This window comes from Athene cunicularia, assembly GCF_003259725.1.
Source record: "Athene cunicularia isolate RWA chromosome 5 unlocalized genomic scaffold, athCun1 chr5_part1, whole genome shotgun sequence".
Taxonomy (NCBI): domain Eukaryota; kingdom Metazoa; phylum Chordata; class Aves; order Strigiformes; family Strigidae; genus Athene; species Athene cunicularia.
In genome coordinates, this window is record NW_020799101.1 from 34,961,427 (window position 1) to 34,968,586 (window position 7,160).

Genomic DNA, 7,160 nt, shown 5'->3' on the forward strand with positions numbered 1-7,160 from the left:
TTTATTTTATTTTATTTTATTTTATTTTATTTTATTTTATTTTATTTTATTTTATTTTATTTTATTTTATTTTAATTTTTGGAAAGAGTAATGAGTAGGCCAGGCTCCGACTAAAATAAATCAGTGGTTTTGTTAATAGGTGTTATAATTAAAGAGATGACAAAAAGCAATTAATGCTATTAAGGGAAATTTTAGGTAAAGATTGCAAATTTTAATAGCGTATAGTACTGAAAGAAAATGACTTGTTAACAATGGTGAAAGCAAATGTCAATGTCTTGGGACTGGGTGATAGTAAGGTCTAAAAGGTGCAGGGAAGAAAAGAATATAGAAACAGAAAGACTGGAAAGATACCAGAGAGATATCAAGAAGAAGGGAGGGGTGTCAAGTTAAGCATGTGAAAGTACAGGAAAACAAATACCTGGAATGTGAGTAATAGAAACAAATTGGCCTGAAGGAATAAAGGAAGTATGTATGTGTGCCTATATTATAAATTTTGTATGTAGTTGAAAATGCTGTATTAAATTTCATTATTTATGTAATAATAAAAAAAAAATCCTGTTTTCAACATTAAACGTCTATGCTAGGGAAAAATTCTAAACTGAATTCTGAATGTCTTATGTAGTGAGAAAGATAAATTTCTTGGGGGTAATAATAAACAGAAAAGTCATGAAATCTGCACCTGTATTCTGTGTTCAGTTGTTTAGAAGCTGTCATGGAGGGTACATACACATGATTATACAGAGATCGCTTGAATCTTATAAGCTCAAATAGTAGGAGACAGTGCTTGTTACTGTATTTATGACCTGTGAGCAAATTCTCTAACAAATGTTTGAACCACAGCTTCTGGTCCTCAACTCTGTACCTTTTATGTATATTTTATACATTACATATTTACCAGATGTACATTCAGTGATTTTCTTCTGATGTCCATGCATTACTTCTAACTGTCTAAACAAACCGTGGAAGCATTTGTAAAAAAAATCTGGGATGACTTTTAGGCACCAGAATCTTGCACATCTGGACCTGACACAGATTTATAGCCTTACGTTTTCCAACATGTCTTTGAGAGAGGTTCTGCTTAAGAAAATATGAGTTCTCCTCACAAGGCACACTAAACCCAGCTGGAAACAACAGAATGCCTGGAACTATTTTCTCAATATGGTTTCTTGGGAGAATTATTTTTTCTCTGCTTGAGTAACCAAGCCTAAGCTATTGGAAATGAAATGTTTGTAAACCAACTGTTCCTTTTTTCTCTTCCTTTTTTTTAGAACCAGAGTCCTAGATTCACTTTCCCATCCCATCCCAAGAAGGACATAATTGTAGGTACCGGAAGGGGGAACAAACGTAATAAGAGATAGGATATGGGAGAAAAGGCACTTCCAGTGAAGAAACATTACAAAGACCTGCGCCATACAATTTGTGGAGGTGATGTATGAGCTTGGATTTCCTCTCAGTGAAGTCAGTGAGAGCAGAGCTGTCTCATAAAAAAGCTTACTAATTAATGAAGAGCATTGAGAAAGACATGTTGCCCAGCATACATTTCTTGTCTTCCTAAATACAATGAGAATATTAAAGAAAATATGAAGCAGCAATTAAAATGCAGATGCTGTGGCAAAAGGTAGAGGTAGAAAAGGTAGATGCTGAGGCAAAAGGTAGGTAGAGATAATACAATTTTTTAGAGTAAGCTAATACTATTGGAAAAATGGAAAACTTTTGGGACAAACACAAATTTTGTGCATGTGAACAAACCAACCAAATGTCTATATCAGCGCAGATGAACTAAGCAGTTGAGTTCACCTCTGCAGGATGTTACTTAGGCAAACAGCACAATAGGATGTGATATAATATAAATGAGAACAGGATCTCAGTTAGACTGAAGTAAAAATGTTACAAATACTGATAATTTGAGGGATAAGATTGTAATTGGTAGGAACATGAAAAAAATAGCACCATTGATACTGCTGCAAGACCCATTATTTTCTTCTTTCCTTTAACATTTGTCATTGCTGATAAAAATACCCTAGATTTACTGAAAATATCCTAGACTACCACATTGCTTGACTGTTTAAAAGAATTCATGGTGACCGCAATATCTTTGATCTTGCCATTGCTTATATAAAAATATTACAGCTGTGAAGAGAAGCTATAAGTGAACTAAATCAATTTAAGGACCAGCCATACTTGTTCACAATAAGCAGTATTTAATCCCTGCAGCCTTTTTAGTAATAATCATAATAGGCACTATGCACAATGAACATCAAAAGTCTACCACTATTAGAACAGCAAAGCATCATCCTTGTTTCTTCATTTCAGACCCACTTCTTGCTGTTAATCAGGAGTAACTCATTAAGGGAGAAATAAGTTCTGGGACATTTTCCTCTTTTCACTAAACGCTAGCCACAGTGTCTTAACATGCAAAATCCTCTGTGTCTGTTCTACAGTTTAATCCTGTACAGATCCTGCCCCTGTCTTCATAGCTCCTTCTATTGGTTAGTCACCATCTTAGTATCTTTGTTGAAGCTTGTCAAGACAAAAAAATGGTAATTCTTCAGGGAGTTTTGATTTGCCTAGTTTTTAAACTTCTACTTGTTTTCTGCAAGTGTTGGCTATGACATGATGACCGTTTTGACATTTCTAAATGGCAAGGAGATACTAGGTTCTGTTTTAATACTTTTGAATCTGGCGCCATTTTCATCCTTTCTGTGGCTGTTTCCTATATCTGGATTTTGAGACTCCAAATTTAAGAAAATTGTATAGATAACTTGCAGGCTGAGCTTTTTTCTTTAAATAAGGGAAAGAAGTCTTTGTGCAATCTGATTTAGTATTTTCACATTGTAGGCTATATATGTTCTTTACATGGTTCACATTCATGAGAGAGATTTGGAAGATTGATAAATAAAATAATTTTTCTTTCTGTGTCTTTTATTTTTTTTTTTTTTCTGTGTACCTGGTCTTATGTACCTGTGATCCAGTTCATCCCCAGAAAAAGGGGAGCGAGAGCTGCAAAGGGGCTGTGTCTTTGCATCTCCATCTATTTTGGTCTGTTGCTATGGGATTCTTTGCACCTCTCTGCACTTAATATGGAGAGTTGTTGCCTCCTTGTTCACATTTTAATAGTGTCTTTTATGGTGTATTTAATGGCAATGGCATTCTTACACTGACACATTACTGGATCTCAGATGATACCTCTATTTTTATTTTTAATTATACTTTGCAATGCTGTCATTCTTAAAGAGTTTTTAAAAGATAAATTCTGTGGCTATTGATTGAAGAGAAGCTTTGTGGAGACTTCTAGAACTATTTCTGTTATTTGCTGGTTTATTTAAAAAAAACAAGTATTCAAACCAGAGAGTTTCTGTCAGACTTGTTAAAGATATAGGGCTTGTTTCCATTCATGGTTATCTACTTGATGCCCTGGACTCTGTAGGAAACAATTTGTCATAATTTCAGTAAAACAGCTATTTTCAAAATCAGATTCAAATAGACTACATAAGTTGGTGGTTTTTTTGTTTGTTTTTTTTTTTTTTCTGCAGTGGAATTAAATGCTGGGGTTGAGATAGTTCCCATTCAACACTGAGCAAAAATAGTGTGCAGCTGTTAGGCTACAAATGTGGATCCAGGCCTGCAAAGGAAGAACAAGGTAAGGAAATGACATTTTAAAGGCAGTACTGCAGTACCATATCTTAACAGTCTCATAACTCTCTGTTCTCCTGTACTGTCTGTTTGTCCCTTCCTTTAAAGCATAGAAAGTTTAATTCTGTGCCCAAATGATCTCAGAAATGTCAAAAAGAAAGCAGTTATAACTAGTTTTGATCGTACTTTACTTCTAAGCCTGTTATTTTACATGCCTCCACATGATGTCTTCATGGACTGCAAATTCTTAAAAATAATTCAGAACCCTTCGAATCCAGCCTTTCATTCTTCTTTCATTCTCTTCCATGAACATACATATTAACACACAGTTCATGTCTGACCCATTTGTGCACTTTACAAGATTTAAAGCTGTTTACTTTGAAGGCTAGTTTGTTGTTTTTTTTTTTCTGAAGGAAGGTGACCTAGTAAATGAATAATTTAAATTGCTTTAAGGGAGTTAAGACTGTTAGGAGAAGCTGATTTTATTTTTGAAGGCTTTGAAGGGATTCTTCTTTCCAAATGCATACATTCAGAAGCAATGTTGTTCAATATGCTACTGTAGGTAAGCTTCCTGAGTAACTTAGTGAAAGGCAGAAGGTGAAGAATTCTCCTAGAAGAAAGGTCAGAAGAATGCAGTTTGTTCATCCTGGAGAGGAGAAGGCTTGGGGGGGATCCAGTCGAAGGGGGAGGCTCTCCTCTCTGGCATGCACAATGACAGGAGGAGGCAACAGGCACAAGTTGCTTCAGGGAAAATTCCCTCTGGATATAGGAAAGATTTTCTTCACCACAAGAACAGCTAAACCCTGGATTAGGTGGCTCATAGAAGTGGTGGAATGTCCCTCACAGGAATTACTCAAGACTTGTCCTGGCAGAGCCCAGGATAACCTAGTCTAAATCCCTGCTTTCAGGAGAAGTTTAGACCAGATCATCTTGAGAGCCACCTTTCAACCTATGATCACATGGTTCTTCTTACCTAACTTGTAAATTAAAGGTATGAAATAATCTGGTTTTAGGGAAGAAAAGCAAGTATTACTTTTAATGTTCTGGTGAATTATTGTGATGAGAACACAAAGCATAGTGGTGTGTGATATATAGACAGACAAACATACAGAAAGACATGCAAAAAGAATATGATATATAAAAAGTCATTCAGTCAGAAAAAGTCCTTCACAGGCTGTTTCTCCTGTTTTGTGACATCAGTTGCAGCGAATGTCTTAGTTACTGAGACTGTGGTAGGATGGAAATAAGCTTCTCAGACACTTCCCAGACTTTAGAAAGCCAGGATAGCCTCTGTTTTCATTGGTATTGGAGAAAGTGTCAGAGTACATAGGTCATCTCTTCTACTGAGAAAGCTGTGTCTTCCCACCTAATCTTGCAATTCAAATATTTACTGTTTATAAAGCAGTGGGATATTCTGGTTTTGCTTTATCAAGAATAAAATTATTATTTTCATAGAGAAGAACTTCCTGGAGCAGGAATATAATATATACAAGCTAAAAATTATTTTGGCAGTTTTGTGTTGTTGGTTTTTCCCCCCCCCCAAAGAATTTTAGGATGGAAACAAAAAAAGAAAAGAGGGGACTTTTTAAAAATAGGTAACTAAAAGCATGATGGCTAGTAAATGTAATTCTTTGTGTACATTGAAATTAGAAAATCAGTACACGACAGCCTGGAAGTCCTCAAAAAGTCAGGGTATAAAGGCAGTATTTCAAAAGATCAAGGTGAATGCAAATGAGATGTTTCACTGAATTAGTATTCATTAGTAGTAAATAAAGAGAAATGCCTACACTGCCTTTATTTGATGTAGAGAAGGCTCTACAAAGCATGAAGCATAAAGCATAAAACTATAAGTTAAAGGAAAAGGAATACATTTAAGAAATTACATCACAGCAGATTGCCAAGGATAAGAAGAGACTTGGAAGCCACAAAAAGCAGTTGTCACTATGCCTTTTACATAGCCAGTCGCTGGTGTTCCACATCCAGAACTGTGTGTTATATACCTCGGTTCCCTCTCCAATGTATTGGAATATAAGAAACTTTAAAAGATAATTTGAACATTTTTCACTCTGGATAGGGAGCCAACTCAGAAACAGTAAGAAGATGAATGTGCCTAAAATCCTGTACTTTAGTGGAGCAAGAATACTTCCTAAATGAGGCAGGCAAGTTCTTCATCTCCACTTTGTGTCTGCTGCTGTGAGTGAGTCCTGTGACTGTAATGATGATAGTGGTAGTGGCTTGATACTACACAGAGTCTCCCATGCTGTGACAGGCCCGTATGTCCCAATAGGTATGCTGGGTAGGGGCTGCTAGCTGTCTCCACATTCCCCCCATGTTTGCCCTGCCTGCATCTAGATATTAAAATAATAGAGCATCCTGCACTATTTTATTTCAAAACCCTACTGCAAGAAGTGTCTATAATAGCTGCTGGTTCAGAGCATTTTTTCACCCAGAAAGTGGTAAACATAGATTTGGTGCACTTCTCAACTGAACGGAGTTGAAACCCACTTTACTTCTTTCCTGGAAAATGTCTTAGTCACCAAATTATTGGCTACACTGGTTGGAGGACACTTTCTTGCTCCACTGAAACTGTCTGACTGTAAAGAAAAATGAGAAATTCCAGTCTCTGTTATAGAATGAGAAAGCCCAGAAGGAAATATGATTATTTAGGGAGTATTCTGGCATTTGCAAGGTGTTGGTCCCTGTTTACATCAATGTTTCTGCTTTTTCTATTAAGCATGCATTGACATTTAAAATACAAATAAAAGTATTAGGAAGCAAAGCATAGAATCCCCCCCCACAACTGAACTCCCACTTTCCTGATAGTTTTCTCACCCTGCAAGTCTTACACTCCTTCCTGCATGGAATCATGCCACAGCTCCAGCAGGAAGGGAGAACATGGTAGCGTCTAACAGAGGAGGCAGAGCTCTGAGTCAAAGCTTGTAAATATTCCTATTAAGCTTGTAAATAGTTTTATTATAATAAAGCATAAATTAACTTACATGCGAGACAGCGACTTTTAAGGAGGAAGAGAGTTCTCTCTCACAGGCCTTATTGGGATACAAAACTAGCTCCTGCAGCTTATAATGAAAATGTTCCAGTTTCTTTAGGGAATGAAACCTACTGTCATGCAAGACTCTTCCCCATTCTTCCTCCTTTCCAAGTACTTGTGGGATAAACTCACAGCAAATTAAACAGTAATTTTGTCCATCAAGATCTTAAATCCTTCTGGGAGCTTGAATAAAATACTGTCCACAGTGAAATAAATGACAAATCTTTCACTGTTGTTGTTCAATAGTAGATTAGGAGTTCTTGCTTGGCATCTTTCATAGTATGCTTTTGAAGTTTGGTCATCAGCTGGTACAAAACTATGTACAGGCATCTCTCATTTCTCTTGTTTCATAAATTCAGATACTCGATGTCAATATAAAGCCTTCTTAAAATGTTATTTAGTGATTTATAATTTTTTCTTACCACTTTTTTATCACATGAGCAGAATTTTGTTCCAACTGCTTCAAGAAAGTTCTTGA